We start from the raw sequence: 17,700 nt of genomic DNA, 5'->3' as shown, positions 1-17,700 counted from the left end.
GTCCTTCTTTACTGGGCGTTTTTCTAAACGCCCAGAATGCTAGCAGATTGGCGTTAAACGCCCAGAAGGTGCATCTTTCTGGCGTTTAACGCCCAGAAGATGCTCCTTTCTGGCGTTTAACGCCCAGAAGGCTACCCTTACTGGCGTTAAACGCCCAGTGGGTGCTTCTTTTGGGCGTTTAACGCCCAAAGTGTTTCTTACTGGCTTTTTCATGCCAGTGAGCTTCCAAATTTCTTTGTAACTCTTGGGACTTCAGTAAATTGCTATTTCACCTTTGAAGATACTTAGACCTAAACCTGTAAAGAAAGAAAGTTTATTTAATTAGTAATTAACTTTGTACATGGCTGGGTTGCCTCCCAGCAAGCGCTTCTTTAATGTCATTAGCTGGACTATCACTGATCTTTAATTAAGTCTCAGTCTTGAGCATTCTTGCTCGAGATTACCTTCAAGATAGTGTTTAACTCTTTGTCCATTAACAATGAACTTTTTGTTAGAGTCACTATCCTGAAGTTCTATGTATCCATATGGTGATACGCTTGTGATTACATATGGACCTCTCCACCGGGATTTTAATTTCCCAGGGAATAATTTGAGCCTTGAATTAAATAGCAGGACTTTCTGTCCTGGCTCAAAGACTCTGGATGACAATTTCTTATCATGCCATCTTTTTGCTTTCTCTTTGTAAATTTTTGCATTTTCGAAAGCATTGAGTCTAAATTCCTCTAGCTCATTTAACTGGAGCAATCATTTTTCTCCAGCTAACTTGGCATCAAGGTTCAGGAATCTGGTTGCCCAATAGGCCTTGTGTTCCAGTTCCACTGGCAAGTGACATGCCTTTCCATACACGAGCTGGTATTGAGAGGTCCCTATGGGGGTCTTGAATGCTGTTCTGTATGCCCACAGAGCATCATCCAAGCTTCTTGCCCAATCCTTTCTACGGTTAATTACAGTCCGTTCCAGGATTCTTTTAAGTTCTCTATTTGAGACTTCAGCTTGCCCATTAGTTTGTGGGTGATATGAAGTAGCCACCCTGTGGTTGACTCCATAACGTACCAAAGCAGAGTAAAGCTGTTTATTACAGAAATGAGTGCCCCCATCACTGATTAACACTCTAGGGATACCAAATCTGCTGAAGATATGTTTCTGGAGGAATTTTAACACTGTTTTAGTGTCATTAGTGGGTGTTGCAATAGCTTCCACCCATTTGGATACATAATCCACTGCCACCAGAATATAGGTGTTTGAGTATGATGGTGGGAAAGGTCCCATGAAGTCAATGCCCCATACATCAAACAACTCAATCTCCAAGATTCATTGTTGAGGCATGGCATAACTGTGAGGCAGGTTGCCTGATCTTTGGCAACTATCACAGTTAAGCACAAATGCTCGGGAATCTTTATAGAGAGTAGGCCAGTAGAAGCCACTTTGGAGGACTCTTGTGGCTGTTCGTTCACTTCCAAAATGTCCTCCATACTGTGATCCATGGCAATGCCAAAGGATCTTCTGTGCTTCTTCTTTAGGCACACATCTACGGATTACTCCGTCTGCACATCTCTTAAAGAGATATGGTTCATCCCAAAGATAGTACTTTGCATCTGTGATTAATTTCTTTGATTGCATCTTACTGTACTCTTTGGGTATGAATCTTACTGCCTTGTAGTTTGCAATGTCTGCAAACCATGGCACTTCCTGGATGGCTCGTAGTTGCTCATCCGAAAAAGTTTCAGAAATTTCAGTGAGAGGGAGGGACGCCCCTTCCACTGGTTCTATTCGGGACAGGTGATCTGCTACTTGATTCTCTGTCCCTTTTCTGTCTCTTATTTCTATATCAAACTCTTGCAGAAGCAACACCCATCTGATGAGTCTGGGTTTTGAATCCTGCTTTGTGAGTAGATATTTAAGAGCAGCATGATCAGTGTACACAATCACTTTTGATCCTACTAAGTAGGATCTGAATTTGTCAATGGCGTAAACCACTGCAAGTAGCTCTTTTTCTGTGGTTGTGTAATTCTTCTGTGCATCATTTAGCACACGGCTGGCATAGTAAATGACATGCAGAAGCTTGTCATGCCTTTGTCCCAACACTGCACCAATGGCATGGTCACTGGCATCACACATCAGTTCAAATGGTAATGTCCAGTCTGGTGCAGAGATGATTGGTGCTGTAACCAATTTAGCTTTCAGAGTCTCAAATGCCTGCAGACACTCTTCATCAAAGATGAATGGCGTGTCTGCAGCTAGCAGGTTGCTCAGAGGTTTGGCGATTTTTGAAAAATCCTTTATAAACCTCCTATAGAACCCTGCATGTCCCAGAAAGCTTCTGATTGCCTTAACATTAGCAGGTGGTGGTAATTTTTCAATTACTTCTATCTTAGCTTGGTCCACTTCTATCCCCTTGTTCGAAATTTTGTGCCCAAGGACAATTCCTTCAGTCACCATAAAGTGACATTTTTCCCAGTTTAAAACCAGGTTAGTCTCCTGGCATCTTTTCAGGACAAGTGCTAAATGGTTAAGGCAGGAGCTGAATGAGTCTCCAAAAACTGAAAAGTCATCCATGAAGACTTCCAGAAATTTTTCCACCATATCAGAGAAAATTGAAAGCATGCACCTCTGAAAGGTTGCAGGTGCATTGCACAGGCCAAATGGCATCCTTCTGTATGCAAATACTCCAGATGGGCATGTGAATGCCGTTTTCTCCTGATCCTGGGGATCTACTGCAATTTGATTATAACCTGAATATCCATCCAGGAAGCAGTAGTATTCATGACCTGCTAGTCTTTCTAGCATCTGGTCTATGAATGGCAAAGGAAAATGATCCTTTCTGGTGGCTGTGTTGAGTCTTCTGTAATCAATGCACATACGCCACCCTGTAACTGTCCTTGTAGGAACCAGTTCATTTTTTTCATTATGAACTACTGTCATGCCACCCTTCTTAGGGACAACATGGACAGGGCTCACCCAGGGGCTGTCAGAAATAGGATAAATAATCCCAGCCTCTAGTAATTTAGTGACCTCTTTTTGCACCACTTCTTTCATAGCTGGGTTCAGCCGCCTTTGTGGTTGAACCACTGGCTTGGCGTCATCCTCCAACAAGATTTTGTGCATGCATCTGGCTGGGCTAATGCCCTTAAGATCACTAATGGACCACCCAAGAGCTGTCTTGTGCGTCCTTAGCACTTGAATTAGTGCTTCCTCTTCCTGTGGCTCTAAGGTAGAGCTTATAATGACAGGAAAGGTTTCACCTTCTCCCAGAAATGCATATTTCAGGGATGGTGGTAATGGTTTGAGCTCGGGTTTTGGAGGTTTCACCTCTTCTTAAGGGATTTTCAGAGGTTCTATTATTTTCTCTGATTCCTCCAAATCAGGCTGAACATCTTTAAAGATGTCCTCCAGCTCTGATTCGAGACTCTCAGCCATATTGACCTCTCTTACCAGAGAGTCAATAATATCAACACTCATGCAGTCATTTGGGTTATCTGGATGTTGCATGGCTTTAACAACATTCAACTTGAACTCCTCCTCATTGACTCTCAAGGTCACTTCCCCTTTTTGGACATCAATGAGGGTTCGGCCAGTTGCTAGGAAAGGTCTTCCTAGAATGAGAGTTGCACTCTTGTGCTCCTCCATTTCCAGCACCACAAAGTCAGTAGGAAAGGCAAATGGCCCAACCTTGACAATCATGTCTTCAATCACGCCTGATGGGTATTTAATGGAGCCATCAGCAAGTTGAAGACATATCCTGGTTGGTTTGATTTCTTCAGTCAAACCAAGCTTTCTGATAGTAGATGCAGGTATTAGGTTGATACTTGCCCCAAGATCGCATAAAGCTTGCTTGGTACAAACACCTTCTAATGTGCATGGTATCATAAAGCTCCCAGGATCTTTAAGCTTCTCAGGTAAGCTTTTCAGAATGACTGCACTGCATTCTTCAGTGAGGTAAACTTTTTCAGTTTCCCTCCAATCCTTCTTATGACTTAAGATCTCTTTCATGAACTTAGCATAAGAAGGTATTTGCTCAAGTGCTTCTGCAAACGGAATCTTTATTTCAAGAGTCCTGAGATAGTCTGCAAAGCGGGCAAATTGCTTATCCTGTTCCGCTTGGCGGAGTTTTTGAGGATAAGGCATTTTGGCTTTGTATTCCTCAACCTTAGTTGCTGCTGGTTTATTACCTACAGAAGTGGGTTGGGAAGCCTTTTTAGAAGGGTTGTTATCAGCACTTGTATGTGACTGATCACCCACTGGCGTTTGAATACCAGGGGTGGAAGCTGGGGTGGCGTTAAACGCCACCTCCTTGCTTGTCACTGGCGTTTGAACGCCAGAACCATGTTCCTTTTGGGCGTTCAACGCCAGATCCCATGCTTGTTTCTGGCGTTGAACGCCAGGAATGAGCATGGTTTGGGCGTTCAGCGCCAGCTTTATCCCTTTCTGGGCTCTGCTTGTCCTCAGGGGGATTTTGAGTAGCTATTTGTTCATTTCCTGTCTTCTTGCTGCTTTGAAGTGAGGTATTTAATGTTTTCCCACTTCTTAATTGAACTGCTTGGCATTCATCTGCTATTTGTTTTGACAGTTGCTTTTCTGTCTGTTTTAATTGCACTTCCATGTTCCTGTTAGTCATTCTTGTTTCCTGTAACATTTCCTTGAATTCGGCTAGCTGCTGAGTTAGAAAGTCTAATTGCTGATTAAATTCATTAGCCTGATCCACCGGACTGAGTTCTGCAGTTACTGTTTTAGCTTCTTCTTTCATGGAAGATTCACTGTTCAGATACATATGCTGATTTCTGGCAACTGTATCAATAAGCTCTTGAGCTTCTTCAATTGTTTTTCTCATGTGTATAGATCCACCAGCTGAGTGGTCTAGAGAAATCTGAGCTTTTTCTGTAAGCCCATAGTAGAAGATGTCTAATTGCACCCATTCTGAAAACATTTCAGAGGGGCATTTTCTTAGCATCTCTCTGTATCTCTCCCATGCATCATAAAGGGATTCATTATCTCCTTGTTTGAAGTCTTGGATGCTTAGCCTTAGCTGTGTCATCCGTTTGGGAGGGAAATAGTGATTCAGGAATTTTTCTGACAGCTGTTTCCATGTTTTTATGCTGTTCTTAGGCTAGTTATTTAACCACCTCTTAGCTTGATCTTTTACAGCAAATGGAAACAGTAGTAATCTGTAGACATCCTGATCTACTTCCTTATCATGTACTGTATCAGCAATTTGCAGAAATTGTGCCAGAAATTCTGTAGGTTCTTCATGTGGAAGACCAGAGTACTGGCAGTTTTGCTGCACCATGATAATGAGCTGAGGATTCAGCTCAAAGCTACTAACTCCAATGGAGGGTATACAGATACTACTCCCATATGAAGCAGTAGTGGGGTTAGCATATGACCCCAGAGTCCTCTTGGACTATTCATTCCTACTTGCTTCCATTATGGAATACAAGTTGAGAATTTATATGTTGAGAATTATTTATTTTATAGTAATGGAATAAATAAAAATGGAATAAATAAAAAGAAGTTAAAAATATTTTTTTTTCGAAAAAAAGAAATTAAAATCTAAAAACTAAAAAAAAAATTTTCGAAAAAGTAGTTGGAAAATATAAAATTTTTGAATTTTGAATTTTATGATGAAAGAGAAAAACACGCAAAAGACACAAGACTTAAAATTTTTAGATCTAATGCTCCTTATTTTCGAAAATTTTTGGAGGGAAAACACCAAGGAACACCAAACTTAAAAATTTTAAGATCAAGACACAAGAAAAACTCAAGAACACCTTGAAGATTCACAAGAACACCAAGAACAAAAGAAAGAACACCAAACTTAAAATTTTTAGAAAACTTTAAGAAAATTTTCGAAAATTATAAAAAAGATTAACAAGAAAACACCAAACTTAAAGTTTGGCACAAGATTCAATCCAAGAAAATTTATTTTTGAAAAAGGTTCCAAAGGGTATAACCAATTATCAAGAACAACTTAAAGATCAAGGAAGAACCAAGAACACTAACACGAAATTTTCAAAGAACATATAAAACATGCAATTAACACCAAACTTAGAATAAGACACTAAACTCACGAAAAGTTAACACTTAATTAAGAAAAATAAAATTTTTGAAAAGAAATTTTTGAAAAGAAACTATCCTATCAATATTGATTTAATGACTCTATAACAATAAAAATAAAAATAAATTATTCCTAATCTAAGAAATAAAATAAGCCTTCAATTGTCCAAACTCAATAATCCCCGGCAACGGCGCCAAAAACTTGGTGGACGAAATTGTATCTCTTTATGGAATATGATAATAGAGCCTGATACGAAATCAATTTCGTTCAACTAACCAGCAAGTGTACTGGGTCGTCCAAGTAATACCTTACGTGAGTAAGGGTCGAATCCACAGAGATTATTGGTTTGAAGCAATCGATATTTATTTTATTAATCTTAGTCAGGATGTCAACAAGGATTATTTGGATTAAAAGTGAAATTACTAGATTTGATTATAAAAATAAAAGAGGGAACAATGTTACTTTGATTTGCAGTACTGGGGAATATGTTGGAGTTTTGGAGATGCTTTGTCCTCTGACTTCAACTCTTCCTTGAAATCCTCTTCTCACACGCAGGTTCCTTCCATGGCAAGCTCTATGTAGGGTGTCACCGTTGTCAGTGGCTACTTCCCATCCTCTCAGTGAAAACGTTCCTATGCTCTGTCACAGCACGGCTAATCATCTGTCGGTTCTCAATCAGGTTGGAATAGAATCCATTGATTCTTTTGCGTCTGTCACTAACGCCCAGCCCTCAGGAGTTTGAAGCACGTCACAGTCATTCAATCCCGGAATCCTACTCGGAATACCACAGACAAGGTTTAGACTTTCCGGATTCTCATGAATGCCGCCATCTACCTAGCTTATACCACGAAGATTCTGTTGGGGAATCTAAGAGATGTTCATTCAGTCTGATGTAGAACGGAGGTGGTTGTCAGGCACACGTTCATGGATTGAGGAAGGTGATGAGTGTCACGGATCATCACCTTCTCCACGGTTAAGCGCGAATAAACATCTTAGATAAGAACAAGCGTGTTTGAATGGAAAACAAAGGAATTGTATTAAATCATCGAGACGCTGCAGAGCTCCTCACCCCCAACAATGGAGTTTAGAGACTCATGCCGTCACAAAGTATGTAATTCAGATCTGAAAATGTCATGAGGTCCAAGATAAGTCTCTAAAAGTTGTTTAAATAGTAAACTAGTGACCTAGGTTTACAGAAAATGAATAAACTAAGATAATTGGTGCAGAAATCCACTTCTGGGGCCCACTTGGTGTGTGCTGGGGCTGAGATTAAAGCTATCCACGAGTTGAGGCCTTTCTTGGCGTTAAACTCCAGGTTATGACGTGTTTTGGGCGTTCAACTCCGGATTATGACGTTTTTCTGGCGTTTAACTCCAGACAGCAGCATGAACTTGGCGTTCAACGCCAAGTTACGTCGTCTATCCTCGCGCAAAGTATGGACTATTATATATTGCTGGAAAGCCCTGGATGTCTACTTTCCAACGCCGTTGAGAGCGCGTCAATTGGACTCCTGTAGCTCCAAAAAATCCATCTCGAGTGCAGGGAGGTCAGGATCCAACAGCATCAGCAGTCCTTTTTCAGCCTAACTCAGATTTTTGCTCAGCTCCCTCAATTTCAGCCAGAAAATACCTGAAATCACAGAAAAACACACAAACTCATAGTAAAGTCCAGAAATATGATTTTTGCCTAAAAACTAATATTATTCTACTAAAAACTAACTGAAACATGCTAAAATCTACATGAAATTACCCCCAAAAAGCGTATAAAATATCCGCTCATCAGTTGTATCTATACTTACCTCTCGCTGTTGAGAAATGCTTTAATTTATGTCGTGCTAAAGTGTTCATCTAGTACAAATAGAATCACTCTTTTCAATAAGTAAGCTAGTCTAAGTGTGTGCTTGTGTGTTTACTTTCACTTAAACTAATGAATGCTCTGTCCCCTGTATCCTTTTTAATTCAATAAAAGAAATGTTTGAAACATGAAGTAAGATGGTTCATTGCTAGCTAGAAGTCAAATAATAGTAAGTGGTGGCATGTATGTATGATTATGTGGTAGCTCACTTTTAGTGAGTAAAAGGACTAGACTGTTCTCCTTTCAAGTGTAGACTAGCTCATTGTCTATGAATCTCAAAAATAAAAGTTATTGGTTGAAAAGAAAAAAAAACAAGTAGGAATGAGAAAAGCCAAAAGTGGCAGCAAGAAAAATAAAAAGAAGAAAGAATAAAGCTAGACACCAATAGCTTGAACCTTAGAATATATGCATGTGGTGTCTTTGTACTAGGATCTGCTTGGATTATTAAGTTCTTTGGAGTGCATCAACACTTGGTAACTTGGGTTAACTAACCCGGGATTATCAACTGAAAGTCCACTATCAAGAGCAACCTAACTACAAGGCATTTAGTAACCCAAAGAGGTGCTGGGCATCAATGTTCTAAGAAGGAATGTGAGCCAAGTGTCTATAGTGAATAATGTGTCAAGCATAAATAAAGAAAAGAGCTTGTTACACATGATACTGAACTAAAGCTTATAAAAAAAATAGTAACCAAGGACAAAGGAATAATGAGAGGTCATAGCAGTGTGTTGCTTGATGCTTGGAGGAGACTTTCTAGGCCTAAATGTCAATAAGAAGTGAGTAGTTACATATCTGCATAAAACCCCATGAGCTACCAATAATACTCTACTAGCATAAACATCTGCTTCCATTTCATTCTTTCTTCTCAATAAATTCTTTTCTTGCTCGGGGACAAGCAAGCTTTAAGTTTGGTGTTGTGATGACAAGTCATCTTAGCCTAGTTTCACTAGTCTTTTTCATTTGTTTTCAATAGATTTTATGCACTTTCTTGAGCCATAAGTAAGCCAATTGGATATAATTTCAGGTTTTCTTTGATTCAATCAATCATGGATAAATTAATGTATTTTCATGAGATTTTGTGCTATAATTGTCATATATTATGAAAGAGAAACAATCTCATGATTTGGAGCATAGCTTTGATGCTTTTGATTGATTGATGATAGGTGAAAAAGCTTTGAAGAAGGTTGAAGAAAAGGAGATGGCAAGGGCAAAAAGGAGGACTCACGTTTGAGCTAAAGTTTGCCTCAAACTTAAGCTCAAACGTGAGGAAGAGCATAATTTCACCCAAAGAGGCCAAAAGCTTGCGCCAACGTTTGCTTTAAACTTGAGGTCAAACATTGGCTTGAAGAATTTTCACCCAGGGAGGCTAAAGTTTGCGCTAATGTTTGCCTCAAACTTGAGGTCAAACGTTGGCGCCACAAGCACAAAAGATGAACACCCTGGAGCCATGCAACGTTTCTGCCAACGTTTGCCTCAAACTTGAGGTCAAACGTTGGCCACATCTTAGCAAGCAAAAGCACCCCTGGGCACAGCAACGTTTGCGCCAACGTTTGCCTCAAACGTGAGGTCAAACGTTGGCTACATTTTAGCATGGAAGAGCATGGAAGAGCACTCTGTTTGATGCCTTGGTTGAGCAACATTTTTGCCAACGTTTGCCTCAAATGTTAGGCCAAACGTTGGCCAAAAGAGAAGCTTGGAGGGAGCTACATTTGAGCTCACGTTTGACCTCAAACGCTGACTCAAACGTGGATGACAGCAGAGTGAACGAACTACATAATACCACACACGAAGACGTTTGAGTCAACGTTTGCCTCAAACGTTGACTCAAATGTGAATGGTTCATGGCCCGGTTCACAAGTGGACTTCCTCCCAACACCAAGAGCAATCAACGAAGGCTACTATGAACCCAATTCCATCAAGGCCAAGGCCCAAATTCAAGGCTCCATGATCATTTGAAGAAAGTGCATAAATAGCTTAGGATTTGATGTTTTGGAGAGCTTTCCTTTTAGTTTTGCTGGGTAGTTTTGGAGAGCTTTTGGTTTTGAGTTATTTTGAAGTTCTGAGTCTTGGGGAAGGAGAATTGAATTCTCTTCCTCTTAGTTTTCTTGTTTTAAATTTCATTTACACTTGTCTTGAATCTTGGGTTGAAGAATTGAGGAAATTTTGTCTCAATCTCACCTTGAGATCTCTCTGTCTCACTTTACTGCAACTTTTGGAAACTGAATTTGGATTTGCTTCTTCTTCTGTTTGATCTTTAATTCTCTTGAAATTGCTTTCTGAATTTGGATCTAGGAAGGTAGTGAGATCTAGACTTGGCTATCTAGTCTCTTGAGTCTTGAGATCTATGTTTTTCAATCTTAATTTCCCTGTTTAATTACTACACCAAGCTCATTTTTATTTTTCGTTTAAGATCCAGTTTAATTGAATCCATCTTCTTCTCTTCTGGTTGTTAAATTTTACTTTTCTTGATTTAATTTCTGCAATCCCAGTCCCTTGACCATTTACGATTCAAGCAATTTACATTTCTTGCACTTTAAGTTTCTGCTAATTACATTACTTGCGCTTTAAGATTCAGCTCTTTTAAGTTTTTTGCACTTTAAATTCTTGCCAATTATCCCTCTCCCTTTAAATTTCATGCAATTTAACTTCTGTTGGATACAATTCACTCAATTCAACTTCTATTTGCTTAACTAAATCAATCACTAAACTAAAATTGCTCAATCCTTCAATCCCTGTGGGATCGACCTCACTCCCGTGAGTTTTCTTACTTGATGCGACCCGGTGCACTTGCCGGTGAGTTTTGTGTCAGACCGTTTTCCGCACATCACTCCTCACCCCGATTAAGGTTGTGTTTAGATCCGGAGTCATTGCAAAATTCATTTTTGAGGAAAGAAAAATACCACAAGTCTGGAGTTAAACGCCCAAACTGGCACAAAAGCTGGCGTTTAACTCCAGGAAAAGTCTCTACACATGAAAGCTTCAATGCTCAGCCCAAGCACACACCAAGTGGACCCCGGAAGTGAATTTTTACGTCATTCACTCATTCTTGTAAACCCTAAGTCACTAGTTCACCATAAATAGGACTTTTTGCTATTGTATCTGTACCTCATGACACATTACACGTTTCATATTGTATCTTCTACGACATTAGTCTCTAAACCCCATGGTTGGGGGTGAGGAGCTCTGATGTGTCTTGATGGATTAATGCAATTACTACTGTTTTTCATTCAATCACGCTTGCTTCTATTCCAAGATACCACTTGTTCTTCAACCTGATGAATGTGATGATCCGTGACACTCATCATCATTCTCACCTATGAATGTGTGCCTGACAACCACCTCCATTCTACCTTCGATTGAGTGTGTATCTCTTAGATTCCCTAATCAGAATCTTCGTGGTATAAGCTAGAATCTACTGGCAGCTATTCTTGAGAATCCGGAAGGTCTAAACTTTGTCTATGGTATTTTGAGTAGGATTCAGGGATTGAATGACTGTGACGAGCTTCAAACTCGCGATTGTGGGGGCGTTAGTGACAGACGCAAAAGAATCATTGGATTCTATTCCGACATGATCGAGAACCGACAGATGATTAGCCGTGCGGTGACAGAGCGCGTTGAACATTTTCACTGAGAGGACGGGAGGTAGCCATTGACAACGGTGAAACCCAATATACAGCTTGCCATGGAAGGAGCCTTGCGTGCTTGAAGAAGAAGACAGTAGGAAATCAGAGATTCAGAAGATAGAGCATCTCCAAAACCTCAACCTGTTTTCCATTACTGCAAAACAAGTATTAATTTCATGTTCTTTTACTTTTTACAATTAAATCTGAGAATTATTGATATCCTGACTAAGAGTTACAAGATAACCATAGCTTGCTTCAAACCGACAATCTCCGTGGGATCGACCCTTACTCACGTAAGGTATTACTTGGACGACCCAGTGCACTTGCTGGTTAGTTGTGCGGAATTACAAAAGTGTGATTGTGATTTCTTGCACCAAGTTTTTAGCGCCGTTGCCGGGGATTGTTTGAGTTTGGACAACTGATGGTTTATCTTGTTGCTTAGATTAGGAATATTTTATTTTTTTTGGTTTAGAGTCTTTTATTTGAGTCTAGTTTCATATTTTAAGTTTGGTGTCAATTGCATGCTTTTACTTTCTCTTAATTTTTTTTCAAAATTCCATAGTCTTAGCTGTTTCTTTACCTATAAAAAAATTCTAAGTTTGGTGTCTTCTTTGTGTTTTCCTTTAAATTTTCGAAAATTTGTGTTTGATTTTCTAAAAATTTTAAGTTTGGTGTCATTTTGTTGTTTTTCTCTTTCCTCATTTCAAAAATCAAATCTTTTTCAAAATAATTTTCAATCATATCTTCTTAATTGCTAATTCCAAAATCTTTTTAATTAATTAATTAATTTAGTTTTCAATTTGCTTTGATTTTATTCTCTTTTGGTTTTCGAATTTTTATTTTATTTTTCATTCATTTTAGTTTATTATTTTCGGTTACTTTTAATTAAAAAAAATAATAATAATATCCACATCATCTCCCTTTCTCCATCATGGACCTAAGTGGAATTAAGCAGTCCAGAAAGACTCTGGGGTCATATGCTAACCCCATTACAGCTGCATATGGGAGTAGCATCTGTATACCTCCCATTAAAGCAAGCAGCTTTGAGCTAAATCCTCAACTCATTATCATGGTGCAGCAAAATTGCCAGTATTCCAGTCTTCCACAGGAAGAACCTACTGAGTTTTTGGCACAGTTCTTACAAATTGCTGACACAGTACATGATAAAGAAGTGGATCAGGATGTCTACAGATTGTTACTGTTTCCATTTGCTGTAAAAAATCAAGCTAAGAGGTGGTTGAATAACCAACCCACAGCAAGTATAAAAACATGGAGACAGTAATCAGACAAATTCCTGAATCAATTTTACCCTCCAAAAAGGATGACATAGCTAAGGCTGGACATCCAAGGTTTTAAACAAGAGGATAATGAATCCCTTTATAATGCCTGGGAGAGGTATAGAGGTATGCTAAGGAAATGCCCCTCTGAAATGTTTTTAGAGTGGGTACAGTTAGACATCTTCTATTATGGGCTTATAGAAAAAGCTCAGATGTCTTTAGACCACTCAGCTGGTGGATCTACACACATGAGGAAGACGATTGAAGAGGCTCAAGAGCTCATAGATACGATTGCTAGAAATCAACATTTATACTCAAGCAGCGAGTCCTCTATAAAAGAAGAAGCTATGGCAGTAACTACTGATCCTAACCCTCAAGAACAGATGGTTGAGCTTAATCAGCAATTACTCCTGATGACAAAACAATTAGCAGAATTTAAAGAGATGCTCCAAGAAACTAAAATTGCTAACAAGAATATAGAATCACAGTTGAATCAGACAAAACAGCAGCTATCTAAACAGATAACAGAAGAATGCCAAGCAGTTCAACTAAGGAGTGGGAAGACATTGAATAATTCAGCTCAAAGTGGCAAAAATCCAAGAAAGGAACAACTGACAGAGGATAACCAAACCACTGCCCAAAATCCTTCTGAGGACAGTAAGAGCCCAGAGAGGAATACTTCTGGCATTCAAACACCAGAAAAAAGGGAAAAGTTGGCGTTAAACGCCCATTCCTTGCCCAGTTCTGGTGTTCAAACGCCAAAAAAGGGTGGAAAGCTGGTGTTAAACGCCCATCCTGCACCCAGTCCTGGCGTTCAAACGCCAATGAGGAATCAGATACCTGAGAGTGCTGATAGTAATCCCTCTAAGAAAGCTTCTCCAACCACCTCTGTAGGGAATAAACCTACAGCAACTAAGGTTGAAGAATATAAAGCCAAGATGCCTTATCCTCATAAACTCCGCCAAGCGGAACAGGATAAGCAATTTGCCCGCTTTGCAGACTATCTCAGGACTCTTGAAATAAAGATTCCATTTGCAGAGGCACTTGAGCAAATACCCTCTTATGCTAAGTTCATGAAAGAGATCTTAAGTCATAAGAAGGATTGGAGAGAAACTGAAAAAGTTTTTCTCACTGAAGAATGCAGTGCAGTCATTTTAAAGAGCTTACCAGAGAAGCTTAAAGATCCTGGAAGCTTTATGATACCATACACATTAGAGGGTACTTGTACCAAGAAAGCTCTATGTAATCTTGGGGCAAGTATCAACCTAATACCTGCATCCATTATCAGAAAGCTTGGCTTGACTGAAGAAGTCAAACCAACCCGACTATGCCTCCAACTTGCTGATGGCTCCATTAAATATCCATCAGGCATAATTGAGGACATGATTGTCAAGGTTGGGCCATTTGCCTTTTCCACTGACTTTGTAGTGCTGGAAATGGAGGAGCACAAGAGTGCAACTCTCATTCTAGGAAGACCTTTCCTAGCAACTGGACGAACCCTCATTGACGTCCAAAAAGGGGAATTAACCCTGAGAGTCAATGAGGATGAGTTCAAGTTGAATGTTGTCAAAGCTATGCAGCATCCAGACACATCGAATGACTGCATGAGCGCTGATATTATTGACTCTTTGGTGGAGGAGGTCAATATGACTAAAAGTCTCGAATCAGAGCTAGATGACATCTTTAAAGATGTTCAGCCTGATCTGGAGGAACTAAAGGAAATAAAAGAACCTCTGAAAATTCCTCAGGAAGAGGAGAAACCTCCTAAACCCGAGCTTAAACCACTACCACCATCCCTGAAATATGCATTTCTGGGAGAGGGTGACACTTTTCCAGTGATCATAAGCTCTGCTTTAAATCCACAGGAAGAGAAAGCACTAATTGAAGTGCTAAGGACACACAAGACAACTCTTGGGTGGTCCATAGGTGATCTTAAGGGCATTAGCCCAGCAAGATGCATGCACAAGATCCTATTGGAGGACGATGCTAAGCCAGTGGTTCAACCACAGAGGCGGCTAAATCCAGCCATGAAGGAGGTGGTGCAGAAAGAGGTCACTAAGTTACTAGAGGCTGGGATTATTTATCCTATTTCTGATAGCCCCTGGGTGAGCCCTGTCCATGTTGTCCTCAAGAAGGGAGGCATGACAGTGGTTCATAATGAAAAGAATGAACTGGTTCCTACAAGAACAGTTACAGGGTGGCGTATGTGTATTGACTACAGAAGGCTCAATACGGCCACCAGGAAGGATCATTTTCCTTTACCATTCATAGACCAGATGCTAGAGAGACTGGCAGGTCATGAATATTATTGCTTTTTGGATGGCTATTCAGGTTACAACCAAATTGCAGTAGATCCTCAGGACCAAGAGAAAATAGCATTCACATGTCCTTCTGGAGTGTTTGCCTACAGAAGGATGCCTTTTGGTCTATGTAATGCACCTGCAACCTTTCAGAGGTGCATGTTCTCTATCTTCTCAGATATGGTAGAGAAATTTCTGGAAGTCTTCATGGATGACTTTTCAGTATTTTGAGACTCATTCAGCTCCTGCCTTAACCATCTAGCACTTGTTCTGAAAAGATGCCAAGAGACCAACCTAGTTCTAAACTGGGAAAAATGTCACTTTATGGTGACTGAAGGGATTGTCCTTGGGCATAAAATTTCAAACAAGGGAATAGAGGTGGATCAATCTAAAGTTGAAGTAATTAAAAAATTATCACCACCTGCCAATGTTAAGGCAATCAGAAGCTTTTTGGGGCATGCAGGATTCTACAGAAGGTTTATAAAGGATTTTTCAAAAATTGTAAAACCTCTGAGTAATCTGCTAGCTGCTGACACGCCATTTATCTTTAATAAGGAGTGTCTGCAGGCGTTTGAGACTCTGAAAGTTAAGCTGGTCACAGCACCAGTCATCTCTGCACCAGACTGGACATTACCATTTGAACTAATGTGTGATGCCAGTAACCATGCCATTGGTGCAGTATTGGGACAAAGGCAAGATAAGCTTCTACACGTCATTTATTACGGCAGCCGTATTCTAAATGATGCACAGAAGAAATACACAACCACAGAAAAGGAGTTACTTGCAGTGGTTTATGCCATTGACAAGTTCAGATCTTATTTAGTAGGATCAAAAGTGATTGTGTACACTGACCATGCTGCTCTTAAATATCTACTCACAAAGCAGGATTTAAAACTCAGGCTCATAAGATGGTGTTGCTTCTACAAGAGTTTAATATAGAAATAAGAGACAGAAAAGGGACAGAGAATCAAGTAGCTGATCACCTGTCCCGGATAGAACCAGTAGCAGGAGCATCCCTCCCTCCTACTGAGATCTCTGAAACCTTTCCGGATGAGCAATTATTTGCTATTCAGGAAGCTCCGTGGCTTGCAGACATTGCAAACTATAAGACTCAAGGTTTTCCTTCCACCACCATGGAGAGGAAGCATGAAAAGCTTCTCTCAATACAGAGTCAAACAAAACCCCCACATTCAAACTCTAAGTTTGGTGTTGGGAGGCCACAATCAAACTCTAAGTTTGGTGTTGAGAGGCCACAACCAAACTCTAAGTTTGGTGTTGAAAGGCCCCAACCCTGCTCTGATTATCTGTGAGGCTCCAAGAGAGCACACTGTCAAGCTATTGACATTAAAGAAGCGCTTGTTGGGAGGCAACCCAATTTTATTATATCTATTTATTTTCCATTGTTATTTTATGTTTTCTTTAGGTTGATGATCATGTGAAGTCACTAAAACAATTGAAAAGCAGGAACAGAATGAAAAATAGAATGAAAAATAGCACACCCTGGAGGAAAAAACTTGCTGGCGTTTAAACGCCAGTGAGGGTAGCAGAATGGGCGTTAAACGCCCAATGTGGCACCATTCTGGGCGTTTAACGCCAGAAATGGGCACCAGACTGGCGTTTAACGCCAGAAAAGGGCAAGAAGCTGGCGTTAAACGCCAGGAATGGGCAACAACCTGGCGTTTAATGCCAGGATTGGCAGACAAGGGGCGTTTTGCACGCCACATGGTGCAGGGATGAGAAATCCTTGACACCTCATGATCTGTGGACCCCACAGGATCCCACCTACCTCACCTCTTCTTCTCTCCTCTTCACACCCTTCCATAACACTCTTTCCCAAAATAACCTCCACCAATCACCTCCATTAATCCTCCAAAACCATCATACACCCACCCACTCAAATTCAAACCATCACTCCTTCTTTTTCCCACATCATAACCACCTAAAACTCCCCTTGGCCGAACTACTCACACCTCTCCATCTCATCTATTTTCTTCTTCTTCTACTCCCTCTTCTCTTCTTTTGCTCGAGGACGAGCAAACCTTCTAAGTTTGGTGTGGTAAAAGCATTGCTTTTTGTTTTCCATAACCATGTATGACACTTAAGGCCAGAGAAACCTCTAGAAAGAGGAAAGGGAAGGCAAAAGCTTCCACCTCTGAGTCTGGGAGATAGAGATTCATCTCAAAAGCTTATCACTAAGAAAAGGATGGAGCAAACAAGAGCTTGAGCAAATTCCTCATCATGAAATCCCTGAGATGCCTCAAGGGATGCACTTCCCTCCACAAAACTATTGGGAGCAAATCAACACCTCCCTAGGAAAATTAAGCTCTAACATGGGACAACTAAGGATGGAGCACCAAAAGCATTCCATCATCCACCATGAGATTAGAAAAAAAATCAAAAAGCTTTGAGGGAAGAGCAACAAAGACAAGGAAGAGACATAGACGAGCTCAAAAGCACTCCATAAGATCTTCAAGAGGAAGAACAAGCCGCCATCACTAAGGTGGACCCGTTCTTTAATTTCCTTGTTCTTTATTTTCTGTTTTTCAAATTTTTATGCTTTATGTTTATGTATATTGTGTCTTTTATGATCATTT

Source organism: Arachis hypogaea, unplaced genomic scaffold (genome assembly GCF_003086295.3).
Source record: "Arachis hypogaea cultivar Tifrunner unplaced genomic scaffold, arahy.Tifrunner.gnm2.J5K5 arahy.Tifrunner.gnm2.scaffold_21, whole genome shotgun sequence".
Classification (NCBI taxonomy): domain Eukaryota; kingdom Viridiplantae; phylum Streptophyta; class Magnoliopsida; order Fabales; family Fabaceae; genus Arachis; species Arachis hypogaea.
Note: the sequence above shows the minus strand (reverse complement) of the source record.